Source organism: Petaurus breviceps, unplaced genomic scaffold, assembly GCF_028583685.1.
Source record: "Petaurus breviceps papuanus isolate PSGF00001 unplaced genomic scaffold, PetGlider_PUasm1.0 90731, whole genome shotgun sequence".
NCBI lineage: Eukaryota > Metazoa > Chordata > Mammalia > Diprotodontia > Petauridae > Petaurus > Petaurus breviceps.
In genome coordinates, this window is record NW_027187325.1 from 2513914 (window position 1) to 2530652 (window position 16739).

Genomic DNA, 16739 nt, shown 5'->3' on the forward strand with positions numbered 1-16739 from the left:
GAGCCTTGCTAAATTGTGCTGATAAAGGAGGATAAGTGAGATGGTAAAGTCAAATGGAAAACAAAATCAATCAAAGAAATATGCCACACTTTATTACTATAATACTCCGTAAATTTCTCTGAGAAAGAAATATGCCAATATTTGTTATGGAATACCAAAATTTTAGTATTTGTTCTTTATGGAATATTTAGGGATTTAGTTGAATTCTTAATTTAAAAATACTACATATTTAGAATTACCTTATAAGACAGTATTGGAGCATGTCAGTAGCTAAGATAACAAATGTGAAAATAAACATCTTTGAGAGAAATGGAAAATTTAGTTAAAAAAATCAGATGAAATTTTATATATATATATGGAATATTCTTAATACATCTGTCACATGTAAGTATCTATATTTTGCCCAATTCCATAATCAGTTTTCTTGACATCATGTGTCTATCAAGATTGCATCAACCCTCAGGGGGCAACTCTAAAGATAGATAAATACATAGATAGATACACAGATACATAGATATAAATAATATATATTAGGTATCACATAAAACATAATAGCAATCTACATTGGAAGCACATTTGATTTTCCTCTACTCCCTAAAAGTATTTCTTAGAAAGTTAATGTAAAATATATATTCATAAATTTAATTCACAAATTCATAAATTTAACCATATTTTGCCAAAAATATCTATTATATCACCTATGTTATATATATCCACAGCAAAAATACACCAACATGTAAAAAACATGATAATTATATCATAACAGTTATTTAGGGGAGAAAAAGCAGGATGGCAAGTAGGAGAAACAGTAAAAACCAGTTGCCAACCATCCTTCTTGCAGTTACACCAATGAAGATCTAAGAAGAATACCACATGAAACAGAGACTCAAAAATCTAAGGAAAAAAATAAAACAAATATTCTGTTACCTTTCTAGGGCAAGATCACTAATTCAGTTCACAGGCAATTAAGCAAGGCAGTAGCTGTGGAACCAAGGCAAGTCAGGTTTCTAGGTTCAGATTTTGCACTCAGAACAAGAAGTAAAAAACAAAACAAAACAATAAACCTTTTGGGTAGCTGACAGGAGTTGTGGGCAGCAACTGTCCCCTAAAGCTCTGCTGAGAAAAAAAAATTGCATCTATGTTGCCTAGACCCAGCTAAGACCAGAATTTGGAAAATCAAAAAAGTTAGGGATCAAATTGTGTCTTTGATCAGACCACAGAGGGACTACTGTGTTCACAACTCCCTGACTTCTGTCATTCTGGAGTTCAAAAAGCAAGGAACCATAATCCAAGATCACACAGGGCTGAGTGGTTACTACTATAGAGAAACTGAGAGTATGGAATAAGATATTCCAAACAGCAGAAAATATAGGCTTAATATCAAGAAAAAAAAAAACTTACCCAGTACAAAACTGAGTACAAACATTTGGGGTTAGGGCTGGACAAGTAGATATGATAATCATCTGCAAATAGATGATAATTCAAACCGTGGAAGCTTATGAGATAGCCAAGTGAAATAGCATACATTAAGGAAAGAGGAGGGCTTAGGACTGAATCTTTGCCAGAACCCATAGTGTGTAAATGAGGTGAGTATATATTCAACAAAGGAAATGGAGAGAAATGATGAGAAAAGTGGGAGGAAAACAAAGACAACAGTGACCAAAAAAAAAAAAAACCCTAAAGAAAGAAGTATCAAGGAGATAAAAATGATTAACTGCCAAAATAAATAGCAGGTTGATAATTGAGTAAAAGCATTAGATTTGGTAATTAAGATATCACTAACTTTGGAGGGAGTAGTTTTGTTTAAATGATGCAGTCAGAAGAAAGACTGAAAAGAATTAGCATAGTGAATGGAAAGGAAGTGAGAGTACCTATAGTGTATGTTTTCTCAAGGAGTTTAGCCATAAAAAGGAAGGAAGAGACATACTATACTTAGTGAAGGCTTTCTTAGTATGGGGAAGACAGAGGTTGATGATTAGTAATAGTGTATGGGTAAATCTCTTGATAAGATGGGATGGAATGAGAACACTTCTGTATATACCACTGTTTGCCTAGTCTGGACGAATGACCAAATCTTGCAAAAAGCATCTGAGTGATATGAGATAAAGAGGAAAGGAGAAAAGAGAGCTATCAGCAAATGTCTTCATATTTTTACAAAATATGGGACAAGGTTCTAAACTAAGAGTGTAGGGGAAGGGAAGCTATGATTGGTTTACAAAGGGATGTAAAGGTTGGGAAAAGTCACTGTGGTTGGTGGTATAATGAATTGATTAGGGAGGTGTAAATGAATTATCTTGCCTTAGTGAGAGGCTAATTGAGAGTATGCAACAAATTTGTAGTGCACCAAAGAAGTATGTTTTTGTGATTTTGTTGTTTTGTTTAACAGCATGTGAGTATGACTGAATGAAAGGAATGTTAAGAATAACTCATGGCTCAGTTTTGTTAGGGCAAGATCTTCAATATCATATGAACTTGAGAGAAGAGAGTATTGTTGAGAGGAATTTGTTTCCTAAGCAGGTAAGTTGGGAAGGGGAAAAGAGTGTAGCCAGTGCCGGAGTGATGCCATGAAGAAGAATAAAGTTTGAAATCATAAGGCAGAAGGAGAGGAAAAATAAGTAAAGTTTATGATTAGATTAAGGAATTTTAGAGTTCATGATAATGGATGTGAAATGCTTCTGGGTAATGGAAAGATCAGGAGTATGATCATCTCTATTAAAATCTAAGGTGAAGTACAGTTGTAAGTCATGGAAAAAGTGAAAGTTGAGGAATTTAGAGGTGAGGAAGTTTGATAGAATATCATTATATAAGTTAAATTTCTCTAGCATGAAGGCAAGATTAGGGGAAGAGAAAGACTGTAAGCAAGGAACTGAACATTTTGAAGAAAAAAGAGGGGAATTTTGTTGTTCTCTACACAATGATCATCAGAATCTTGATTGAGTAATAAATATAAATTGAAAGAAGCTTAAAGGAAGAGAAGATGCTGAATGATGGTAGAGATAGAGAGTCTGGAAGTGGCAATGGGGAGCAAGAAATATTCCAAGTCCTTTACTAAAACCAATGGATTTTGGGGTATGAGTGAAAATATAATCAATGCTAGAAAACAACCAGGGAAGCTAAGCCATCAAGGGAACCAATCAGTAAAGGAAGATAAAGGGAGCAATAAGGAACAATGTTAAAGATGAAGGCTCTTTGTATCTAATGAGCTGGTATTCTAGAGAGCCTAATAGAAGAATTGGTAGCTGTAGAGTGAAATTTGGCGGGGTTGGTTGACAGAGATAGGAATAATGGAGTAGGAAGAGGAAATGGAAAACAAGGCTTAAATAATGGCAATTATTTTTTTTCTTTCAGAAATAACTGGGACTGAGTGAACATAACGAGGTAATTGTTGAGCAATGAGTTAAAATAGATTATAATTATTCATATGGGTTGGCATCAGGTGCAATTATCCCAGGGTATTTGGCGGCTGTGTTTGGCTAAATGAAGGGAGAGGAGAGAGGTAGAAGGCAGGAGGATAAAGGATTCCTGGGCAACTACTGTGGATCTATTGGTGGCCAAAGGGTACAGAGTGCTTACAGCACAATGGAACTCATTTGTAGATAAAATAGTCCTTGTGGAACTGTAGGTGGCCACAGAGAGGATCTGGAGTGCAATAGCTGCTTGTGGAGGTAGATCCAGTTTGAATTTTAAAAAATATATTGTAACTAGGTAAGATACACAAACACACACAACCAAAACAAAATAAAAATCCAGAGGCTTCTCATGCTACCTTACCACCTATGATGACACTGCACTACAGGTAGAAAGTCAATTTTCAAATTAAATATGGCCCATAAAATGCATCTGTGACCTACCCACAGGGTGCATTGTAGGCTTTGGGTTGCAAAAAACACAGAGGAGCAAAGCCTCATACCATCATGAGAATTTTTCTATTACTTTGTTATTGTGCTTGTTCTTAATAATCTATAGATATTCATGGTATAACCCAGGATTTCTAGTCAAATTCATATATCTAAATATTGAATTACACTCAAAATGCCTAAAAAAATACTTAATACTAAAATTTTTATACTAAAATCAGCACAGGGAAGATGAAAATGACTTTAAATTAGGGGGAAAAGAGTTTGTAAATATGTACAACTAATGCAATTTGATGGTGTTTGGAGATACATGTAAATGATTTATAATATCTAGAACATTTTGGAGAAGCTGTAATCTAATTAGAATAAAATGTATCTTAATTAGGGCAATGGACACCAGCACACCTAAGGAATACATCATGTGATGGTGTTACTTGTATTCTATAATATTCACATGGAGGCATACAGTAAAGTTTCTTTCACCAGTTCATTCATTCTCCTCTTTTTCATCTTCCTAATACTCATCTGTCTCTACCTTTGTTCAGCCAACATTAGCTATTTCCATTCCGGCATCAAATTTTCTTTTTGACCTATAAACTGTAACAACCTCCTCATACTTCTTTTAGTTTAGCCACCTTGTTAGTATCAGTTGTTTCTCATTGTCACTCAAATTGTTGAACATTTCACTTTCTCTGCCATGTACTCCTTGAATATTCCAGGATTTGGGAATGGCAATGGTGCACATGAATTCAGATTTGCTTCTTCTTGTCAACTTTCACTGGTCCATAGTCCACTATTTCTCCAACATATTAAAACTTTTCTGTCTTTGCCAAGTTATCAAATTTAGATTTCTCTTTACCCAATGTAGTCTTTATAAACATTTAGTTGAAAATTGTAAAGTTGAAAGGATATTTGGATGATGTGTATGCTCTTAGTGGAATGTCAATACAAAGAAAACCCAACTGTCTTACTTTTAGGTGTGTTGGGATCACCTTTAGCAATGTTCAGTTCTCTATTGTTTGCTTTTGGCAGTACAGGACATAGAACTCGGCTAAGTACTCAGCAAACCTCATGCTAGTTAACTCTGCAAACTCTCTATCTCTCCTTATTTTAAAGTAAACACTTCAGTACCCTGTAGCCCCTAACAATTGTTCAATTGTATTTATATGTCTATATTTCTCTCTCCTCTTGTGTTTGTGTTAAAGATTATCTTCTCAGCTCTGCTGTTTCTCAGCCATACTTTGCAGTCCTCTATTTCATTAAATATCCCCCCCACCTTGATAGTATATAATCAATTTTACCAGATAAGTTAACTCTTGATTTTAAGTCTTTATTTATTTACTATCTATAATAGTATGTACCAACAACTCTTTTCTTTTTTTGTGGTTACTGTTAGGCCTTGTGTGATACCTTCCGGGGCTTCTGATTGTTTGACCTCTTTCTTTTGGAATAATTGTGGAATTTTTTACTTGGGACTGGAAGCTTTGGATTTTGTCCCAAATGCTTCTGGGAGTTTTTATTTGAGAGATGTCATTATGGTGGTTATCAGTAGATCTTATATTTATTCTGTTCTCTGGTGGTAATATTCATTCAAGGTTTCTTAAAATCATTTCTATGCTTTTTTATCATCATGACTCTTGGGTAGTCTTAGGTTCCTTAGATTCTCTCTTTCTGGCTTACTTTCTAGGTCAATTGTTTGTAAATACATATACCTTGTTTTGTTGTTGTTTTCCCTTCCTTTATTAGTATTTTCTTTAATAATTTTTCTCCCTTACTTGCTTATCTAGAATTTTATTTTTTTTGCCAGGAACAGTCTCTCTGCTATTTTGAAAGGAAGGGTGGAGGCTTATATGATCCTAGCCTTTGTTATCATGGATTATTCCACTGTTTCCTCTGGGTACTGAGTTATTTGCTCTTCATGAACTTCAGGAAAAGTTCAGAATTTTTAACTGTGCATGGTATGATCTGAACCAAGATATAATCTGTTCACTGCCCCCTCAGTCCAAGCCCTGCACATTCATGACATTAGGTGTAGGATTTGAGGAACATAGCTACAGAATTTAGCTCTTCAAGTTCCCATACAGCTAGACTCCACTGACTGCATCAGCCTTTATGTCTAAATTATGTACCAATTTTGACCTTATCTCATTATATGATTTAGATCTGGTGCTATGCCTAGTTTCTGCCATACTATTTTACAGTTTTCCCAGAAGTTTCTGTGAAATAAGAGTTCTTATACCAGAAGCTAGAGACTTTGTGTTTATCAAACAGTTGATTACTACTATTTCTGATGTACCTAACCTATTTCTTAGCCAGTATCAAATACTTGTGATGATTACTGCTTTAGAATACAGTTTTAGATCATACATGGCTAGGCCACCTTCTTTTGATATTTTTTTTTCATTAATTCATTTGATATTCTGGGCCTTTTGTTTATCCAGATGAATTTTGTTAATACTTTTTTCTAGTTTTATAAAAATAATTTTGGTAATTTTATTGGTCTAATACTGAATAAGTACATTAATTTAGAGAGGTGTCATTTTTATTATATTGGTTCAACCTACCCATGAGCAATTGATATTGTTCTAATCTTTTAGATCTGACTTTGTGTGAAAAGTGTTTTGTGATAGTGCTTATATAGTTCCTGGGTTTGTTTTGGCAAGTAGACTCCCAAATATTTTAAATTGTCTACAATTATTTTAAATGAAATTTCTCATTCTATCTCTCACTGTTGATAATATATTGAAATGCTGATTGTGTGGCCTTTTTAAATCCTGTGACTTTGCTATAGTTATTAATTATTTCAAGAAGTTTTTAGTTAATTCTCTAAGTATACCTTCATATAAGCTACAGAGAGATAATTTTGTCTCCTTGTGGCCTATTTAATTTTTTCAATTTCTTCATTTTCTCTTATTACTAAAGCCAATATTTCTAATACAATATTTAATAATAGTGATGATAATGGGCATCCTTGTTTCACCCCTGATTGTTTGGGGAAGTTTCTGGCTTACCCCCATTGCTGATAATCCTTGCTGATGGTTTTAGATAGATTTCTTTATAATTTTAAAGTAAATTCCATTTATTCTTATGCTCTTTAGTATTTTTAATAGGAATGGGTGCTGTATTTTGTCAAAAGATTTTTTTTTCTGCGTCTGTTTAGAAAATCATATGATTTCTGTTCATTTTGTTATTGATGTGGTAAATTATTCTGGGAGTTTTCATTGATAATTTCTTGAAAGATACTGTCCACCCTCTTTATTACTATTATTATGGCTTTCAGGTAGTTCAATAATTCTTAAATTATGTCTCCTTGATCTATTCTCCAGGTCAGTTGTTTTCCCAGTTGGGGAATTTTATATTTTCTTTAATTTTTTTTCATTTTTTAAAATTTTGTTTGACTCATTTTTGATGTCTTATAAAGATTGTACCTCCATTTCCATTTGTCTAATTCTACTTTCTAAGGAGTTGTTTTCTTCAATGAATTTTTTTTTTCCAATTTGGCCAATTCTATTTTTTAAGAACTTGTTTTCTTCAATCTCATTTTTTTTCTTTTCCAAGTTGTTGACTCTTTTTCATAATTCTCTTGTGTATCATTTCTTTCTCCATTTTTCTTCTACCTCTCTTACTTAATTTTAGTAATACCTTTCAAACTCTTCCCAGAAGACTTTTTTGACTTGAAAGCAATTCATATTCCCCATTTGAGGCTCACATATAGGAATTTGATATTGTTCTCTTCTGAGTTTGTGTTTTGACCTTCCCTGTCACCATAGTAACTCTCTATGATCAGGGCTCTTTTGGGGGTTGTTTTTTTTTTTTGCTCATTTTTAAAAGTTGAGCTTTGCTTTGAGGGTATGGGTATCACTGATTCAAGCATCCTGCACTGACTTTCAGTGATAGTACTGGCAGTTTGCATACTGTGTTGGGGCTGGAAGCCTCCAAACTAGCCTTCTCTGCTAGTTTTATTTGGCCTCCTGATCCCAGATTGTAGGGTCTTGGTTGCTGATCTGTGCTGTGGCTAAAAGCCTCCTTCTGGCTTTCCTGAAGGCAACCTGGGTTGTGTTCTGCTACCCTTTTACCCAAGTGAGACATTTCTTGAAGTACTTCTAATTTATCTTGGACTACAAAATTGTTCCACTCCATCTTTTTATGAATTCTGTCCCTCCAGATTTCTTTTGAGTTCTTATTTAATGTTGTTTCTGAGGGAAACAGGAGAGTTCTGGCAACTTTCTGGATTTTTTTCTGCCATCTTGTCTCTACCCTTACCAAATCCCACTTAATGGTAATCTATGCCCTTGCATAGAAGAAACACTAGGTTTAAGAGGGATAGAAAAGAATTCTGGTAGAAAGTAGGATTTTGCTTCAGACTTAAAAGGAAGCCAGGGAAGACAAGAAGTAGAGATGAGGGAAGAAAACATTCCAGGCATGTTGTAGAGTTAGTGAAAAAGTCCAGAAGTGTCTACAATTTGCCAGGGGGAAGTCTTTGATGAAAAATCTTCAGAAAAAAAAAAAAGCCCAAGAAACATTTCTAATGTAGTGTCTACCCAGAATTCTCCCCTATAAACTTTAGAGGAATTTTTTTTAAAAGCTTAAGACCTAATATTTTAAATCTAAAACAATATAAATATAAAACAAAATTGAAATATGCAAGGGCTAAATTTTTTATTTCTTTGTAAAATAAAGCACATTTATATTGGTTTAGTCCTTGAAGTCTTATGTGGAGTTTCTTTTTTTAAAATTTGTAACTAATTTCCATAGATTTTTAGGGAAAAAAATTAAGCTTACATAAATGGAACATAGTGGTCATCTAAATAATGGTGTTGTGCACGAAATAGAGAATGACGGAGAATATATGGTTTCATCATTTTATTTTAAAACATTGAATTCATATTCTTTTCCGTCCATTCCCATTGTGAAACAAACTACAAGAGCCAGGGAGATTATATGTTAGGTATTTTTTCTGCATAAATTGAAGTAATCCCCAAATTATATCACTTCTTAAATAATTCAAAACACAGCGACAATGAATTGAGTCAATTTGTTATTGGCTCCAATGATTTACAACACACAAAATTCTCAGCCTCTCCAGCTGTATTGGTTTAAGTTTGGATTTGTCACACTCTGACATTTTTATATGTTACCAAAATGTCACTGTGCTATGGCAAAAGAAGCTATTATATCAAGTGCCCTTGAAATGTCTCCAGTTCCAAATTTAACATTAGTTTTGCTTGATGTGCATGACTGTAGTATAGGTGAGCAATGTAACTTTCCTGAACATCAGAAGAAAATGTTTAATTTGAGATTCCAGTGTCTTGAGGTAAATAAAAAGATAGCTCCCCCCACCAATTTTACATATATTGATATATTATTGATTTAACATACTTGCAAACTTCTTGAACACAACCACAGCAGTAGTCTTGCCCTTCCTCTTCCCTCCTTGATAAAGATTTATTTATTAACTGTTAGCTGAATGGATGGATGAAAGACATGTGTTTAACTGCTAGTACACTCAGAATATTGACCTTTATATTTGACTACTCTTTTGTTGCCTGCCTTTGTTGTTTTGCTTTACATTATTACAAATAGTGCATATGAGTTTGATTATCAGTGTGTGTAACTGCTTTATATCCAATAACGTTGCATTCATTAATTAATTTTACTCAGAATTCTTCATACCTGTATTACTCACACAGAAATATTGCACTATTTTAGCACCCACCCAGAAAAACCTGCTCTTGTAACCTTGAGCAAGTTACTTAACCCCAATTGCTTAGGGGTGGCCAGGTGGCTCAGCGAGTAAGAGCACCGGCCCCAGAGTTGGGATGACCTGGGATTGAATTCAGGCTCAGATACTTAGCACCACACCCAGAAATAACTGGCTGTGTAACCTTGAGCAAGTTACTTAACCCCAATTCCTTTAAAACAAATATATCGCACTATTTTCTTTTACTATGTTTTGTTAAGTGATGTGCAATAAAAACAATAAACATTTAATAAGTGCTTACATTTTGCCAGACACTAGGCTAATGTTGATATTCCCCAAACTTTGGAAACATGTTTTATTCCCAGATTTAAAAAAAAATAATATTTTTAGATATATTGGTCTTATTGAAAGACTAGGAAGAATTGGTTTGTGTTGCCTGAATGATTCCAAAATGTTTTCCAGATAGGGAGAACAAATTTACATATTCTACCAGCATTGGATTTTAGCACCAATCTTCTCAAAGTCCTTCCAACAATATTTTCACAAACTTTATTTTTCTAGAACTCTAAGTTTGACAGGGTTTGTTTCTAATATTTTTTTCTCTGAAGATTACTAAATTTGAATAATTTTCACAGGTGTTACTCTTCACAAGTCTCTTTTGGAATTTTACAAAACATTTAAAGAAGAATTAATTTCAATGCTATTTAAATTATTTTTAAAAATCAGTCAAAATTGGAGTCCAATCAAATTGCTTTTATGACAAAGATATGGTGCTATTATGTAAATCAGAACAAAACAGAGAAATAAAAATATAGTCCAATTTCCTTAATGAATATTGATGCAGAAATTTTAAATAAACTATTAGAAAGGAGATTTTAGCAATATATCACAAAGATAATACAGTATGACCAGGTGTCATTTATAACACAAATGTAGGGCTGATTTGTTATTAAAGAAAAAATAATATTACCAAAATTGACTAAACTTATATGCAAAATTGGCCATAGCAATAAAAAAATTGTCATCTGAATAGATGTAGAAAAAAAAGGTTTTGACAAAATAGAACATTCATTACTGGAAACATTAGGAAACATATAGATAATTTGGCTTTTTTCAAAGTTATAAGTAGTTTCAAAAACCATCAACTAATAATTTCTATAATGGGTATAATCTAGAAGCCTTCCCAATAAAATCATGATAGAAGCAAGGATGTCCATTAATACAGCTATTATTTAATATTATTAGAGTAATTTTTACAATAGCAATAAGAGAAGAAAAAATAAAGATAAGAATTTAGAATAGGCAATGAGGAAACACAATTATCACTTTGAAAGTGGAACCTTAGATAATCAACCTAAAAATTAGGTAAAAGTATTAACAACATCAACAAATTTTCAAAATATAAAATAACTTACACAAATCATCAGAATTTCTATATATTACCAACCAAGTCTAGTAGGAAGAACTATAAAAAGAAATTAATTTAAAATAATTTCAAACAATATAAAATACTTGGAACTCAACCTGCTGTTACTAAACAATAACTGTATGAAAATAATAAAAAAGACTATTTGACATAAATAAAGTCAGATATTTTTTAGGTAGTCCATGCCAATATAATTTTTAAATGACAAGTCTAATTAAATTAACTTACTCATTTCCATACCAATTAAAAAACAAAAAATATTTTATGGAGCTAGAAAAAATACTAACAAATTTCATCTGGAAAAATAAGGTCAAACATATCAAAGGAATCAATGAAAAAACATGTGAAAAAGGTGGCCAAGCCACACTAGATCTGTAACACAAAACAATAATCATCAAAATAATCTGATACTGCCTAAGAAGTATAGTAGTGGATCATTTGAATACAGTATATAGCAAAACACAATAGTAAATGACCATAGGGAAGGAACCAAGATGGTGGTGTAGAAGTAGGAAAACTCCATGAGTTCCCCCATAACCAACTCAAATACCTATAAAATATGAATCTAAACAAATTTTAGAGCTACAGAATGCATAAAGTGAAAGAGAGAAACAATTCTTCCGCTGGAGGCAGCCCAACAGGCTGGCAGGAAGGGTGGATCACAGTACTTTGTGAGCCAATCCCAGCACTGAGTGAGCCTGCTGTTTTAGCCCCAGGATGAATGCAACCAATGGCTGCAGCAGACCTCGGGAGAGTGGATCACCAGCAGCTTTTGCAGTTTCCAGATATATCAACACATAAATGCCAAAGAAAAATTAAAGTTTAGTGTAGAACTCTGTTGGAACTGGGTGGGGGTCACAGAGGTGCAGTCTGGCCTCTGCCCCTCGAGTGGGAAGTGGAAGAGGTGTGGCAGCTGTGCAGCCGCCTCCACATTACTTCTTCAGAATTCCTGCCTGCAGAACATAGGGGGGGCAAGAGACCATTCAGAAGGTAATAGCTCTTGTATTAACCTGCTTGGATCTAGATAACAGTCTTGGGTGGAGGGCTTGGGGTATGTGACCAGTTAGCCAAAGTGTGTGAGAGCTGCAGAGAGGGCACCCAACTAACAGACCCAGCAGCTGCCAAACCCCAGCAATTTGGGACAAAACTCTCCTCTCTGGAAGCAGAGTTCTATTGTGGCAAAAAGCTCAAAAGTTAAATAATTGAGGGGCAACACGAGCAAGCAAAGGAAACAAAACAAGCACAGCAATTCAATGTTAGATTCCTTTTGGAAGTCAAAAAGGATCAAAGCATGGAACAGGAGGTAGAAGTCAGAACTCCTGCACTAAAAGATTCCAAGAAAAATATGAATTGGTTACAGGCCATGGAGAAGCTCAAGAAGGATTTTAAAAATCAAATAAGAGAAGGGGAGGAAAAATTTTGAAGAGAAATCAGAATGGTGCAAGGAAATCATGAAAAGAGAGTCAATAACCTGAATGAAAAAAATAACACCTTAAAAGAAGACTACTTCAAATCGCAAAAGAGGCCCAAAAATCCAATGAGGAGAAGAATGCCTTAAAAAGCCAAATTTTCCAGATAGAAAAAGAATCTCTAAAGCTCACTAAAGGGAATCATTCCTTTAGAATTAGATTGGAGTAAATGAAACCTAATGACTTTGTGAGAAATCAAGATACTATTAAACAGATCCAAAGAAATTAAAAAATAGGAGGCAATGTGAAATATTTTATTGGGAAAACCATTGACCTGGAAAATAGATCCAGAAGAGAAAATTGAAAAATTATTTGATACCTGAAAGCCATGATCAGAAAAAAAAAAAAACTAGAAATCATCCTTCAAGAAATTTTCAAGGAAAGTTGCCCTGATATTTTAAAACCAGAGGTCAAAATAGAAATAGAAAGAATTCACCAATCACCTCTTGAAAAAGATCCCAAAAAAGAAAACTCCTAGGAATTTTATAGCCAGGTTACAGAGTTCCCAGATCAAGGAAAAAATATTACAAGTAGCCAAGAAGAAACAATTTAAGTATTGTAAAAACACAATCAGGATAACACAGGATTAAACAACTTTTACATCAAGGGATCAAAGGGCTTGGATTATGATATTCTGGAGAAGGAAGACTGTGGGAAAGGGTAACCAATATGCTTGCCATCTTAGAGTGGGGGTAGCAGAGACGTGGGGAGAAAATTTGGAACTCAAAATATTTTGGAAATGAATGTTCAAAATTAAATAAATATATCAAAGCTACAGATACTAAAAAGAAATTTAAAAAATAGCCCAGAATTCTACTTAGTTTTCTGAATATTTGTGGTGATAATATCTGTTTTATTTATCATTCAGGGTTTTTTGTAAGGATCAAAACTATAATAAACAATTAAAGTAGTTCACATAGGATAGGATTTTACAATTTACAAAGAGTTTGTAAATTTATATTATATGAAGAGTAGTCCAGTATGTCCAGGAAGAGATATTTAGTCTAGCCATGCTTACATGTGAGTATTGAATAGAGTTGTTGTGTGGAGAAGGAGGTTAGACCTCCAGCCAGGTGTGGAACCAGGGGTTAGACCTCAAGGAGATAGCCTTTGCCTTTGCACAAGGAAGAACTTTCTAACAATTTAGAAGAGTAAAAAAATAGAATGTTTTAAAAGGATGGTCAAATAGTGCTTAGATGAGCCCCTGGCAAGGATTTGTGGGAATTCATACTCTAGTTTGAAATAAATCAGAAGTGGGGAACCCAAAAGGTCACACCAAAGAATGTAGAAGGCCACATGTGGACTCAAATCCACAGATTCCCCACCCCTATACTAGATGGCCCATGTGTCCCTTCCTATGAAATTGTGATGATTCTGAGATGCAGATGAAAGCATTTTAAGAAATAAATACTTTATAAATGCAGTGGTAATATGACTGTAGTCAAAAAAAGAAAAACAAGGTATAGACCAACATTTTACACTGTATACCAAGAAAAGGTCAAAGTGTATACATAGTTTAGACCTAAGAGTGATACCATAATGAAATTAAGAAAGCGAAGAATAGTTTACCTGCCAGATGAATGGGGAAAGAAAGAATTTTTCAACAAACAAGAGATACCATTATGAGATATAAAATTGCTTATTTTGATTATATTAAAATAAAAAGGTTTTGCAGAAGCAGAATGAATGCAAACAGGATAAGAAGGAAAGCTGTAAGCTGGGAAATAAGTTTTACACAAGTATTTCTGATAAAGATCTTATTTCTTCTTTTTTATTTTTGCTTTTTTTTGGAGGAGGGTACATAGGGCAATTGGGTTTAAGTGATTAGCCCAAGGTCACATGGCTGGTAAGTGTTAAGTGTCAGAGGCCAGATTTGAACTCAGTTCATTCTGATTTCAGGGCTGGTGCTCTATTCACTGTGCCACCTAGCCACCCCTAAAGACCTTATTTCCAAAACATATGGAGAACCAAGTCAAATTTATAAGAATACAAGTCATTCTCCTTCAATTGATTAATGGTCAAAGGACATTGAAGAGGCATTTTCAGAAGAAGAAACTGAAGCTATCTATAGTCATATAATAATATTAATTAATGATGAGAGAACTGCACATTAAAACAACACTGAAGTACCACCTCACATTCATTAGACTGGCTAATAAAGAAAATGATAAATGGTATGCAATAGACCTTTCCTGTTGACCTACCAACCCATCTTCCATGGGAGATTTGTTTCACTTTGTCATTCTGTGGATTCTATAGCTCTAAAATTTGTTGTGTCATTTTTTTTTCAGGTTTTGGAGGTAATTGGAGGACAAGCTCAAGCAAGTACCTGCTTCAACTCTGCCATTTATATGTTGTTTCTGCTGTACTGTTTTCCAGTTTTTATAATATTCTTTCTCAAATAGTGAGTTATTATCTAAAAACTGGCGGTCTTTGGGTTCCTCAAACACTAGATCTATGATCATTTACTACTATGGTTTGTATTCCTAATCTATTCCACTGATCCACCACTATATTTCATAGCCAACAACAGATTATTTTGATGATAATATGGTTTGCAATACAGTTTGAAATCTAGAATGGCTAGTCCACCTTCTTTCACATTGTTTCATTGATTCCCTTGATATTCTTGACATTTTTTTTCTAGCTCTATAAATCACTTGTTTGAAAGTTTGATTGTTATGACACTAAATGCTTAAAATGATTAAGTAAAATTGTCTTTTACTTCATGTTGCCTTTACCAACCTATGAACAACTTATATTTTTTTCTGATTGTTTTGATCCTGACTTTAGTTGTGTGAAAAATATTTTGTAATTGTTTTCATATGAATCTTGTTTTGTCTTGGCAGGTAAATGCTTATATTTTATATTGTCTACAGTTATTTTCTATGGAATTTCTCTCTCCATCTCTTGCTGATGGACTTTGTTGGTATTATAGAAATGCTGATGATTTGTGGGGATTTATTTAATATTCTGAAACTCTGATAAAATAATTATTTTAACTAGTTTTTTAATTGATTCTCTAGGGTCCTCTAACTATACCATCATATCATCTGCAAAGAGTGGTAGTTTTATTTCCTCATTGTATATTCTAATTCTTTCCTTTTCTTTTTCTTCTTTTAATGCTATAGCTAGAATTTCTAGCACAATATTTTATAAAAATGGTCATAATGAGCATCCTGGTTCCACCCCTGATCTTTTTGGGAAGACTGCTTGCTTCTTCCCTTTGCAGGCAATGTTTGCTTATGGTTTTAAGTAGATACTACTTAGCATATTAAGGAAATTATGTTCTCTAATATTTTCAATAGAACTGTTTTTTTTTAATTTTGCTAAAAGCTTTTTCTGCATCTATTGAGATAATCATATGATACTTGTTGACTTTTTTTGTTGTGGTCAATAATGCTGATAGTTTTCCAAATTTTGGGCCAGCTCTACATTCCTGGAATGAATCTCGCTTGATCAGGGTGTACAATTCTGGTGACATATTGCTCTAATTTCCTTGCTAGTGTTTTATTCAGAATTTTTGTATCTATATTCATTTGGGAAATTACTCTATAGTTTTCCCATGCCCATCCCTGTTTGCATTCTTTCTGGTTAAGGTATCAGTACCATATTTATTGTCAACAAAACAATTTAATAGGACTATTTTTTGCCTATTTTTCCATATACTTAAATAATATTGTAATTAATTGTTCTTTCTGTGTTTTCTAATTTTTTTCATGAATCTAATTGGCCCTAGGGATATTTTCTTAAGGAGTTTTTTGATGGCTTATTCATTTTCCTTTTCTCGGGGAGTTTAAGTATCCTATTTCTTCTTCTGTAAATCTGGGTAATTTATATTTTTGTGAATAGTTATGTATTTCTCTTAGATTGTTAGATTTACTAGCATATATTTGGGAAAATAGCTCCTAATAATTGCTTTAATTTCCTCTTAATTTTGGTGGTTGATTCATCCTTTTCAATCTTGATACTAGAAATGTGTTTTTTTCTTTCTTTTTAAAATCAAATTAACAATGGTTTGCCTATATTGTTATTTTTAATATAAAAGTTTCTAATTTTATTTATTAGTTCAATGATTTTGTTCTTTCCATTTTACTAATCTCTCATTTGATTTTCAGCATGTCCATCTTGCTGCTTAATTTGTTTTTGTTCTAGATTTTTTATAATTATATGCCCTATTCATTGATCTTCTCTTTCTCTATTTTGTTGTGTAAATACATAGAAATGTAAATTTTCCTCTAAGTACCATTTTGGATGTATCCCATAATTTTTGGTATATTGTCTTA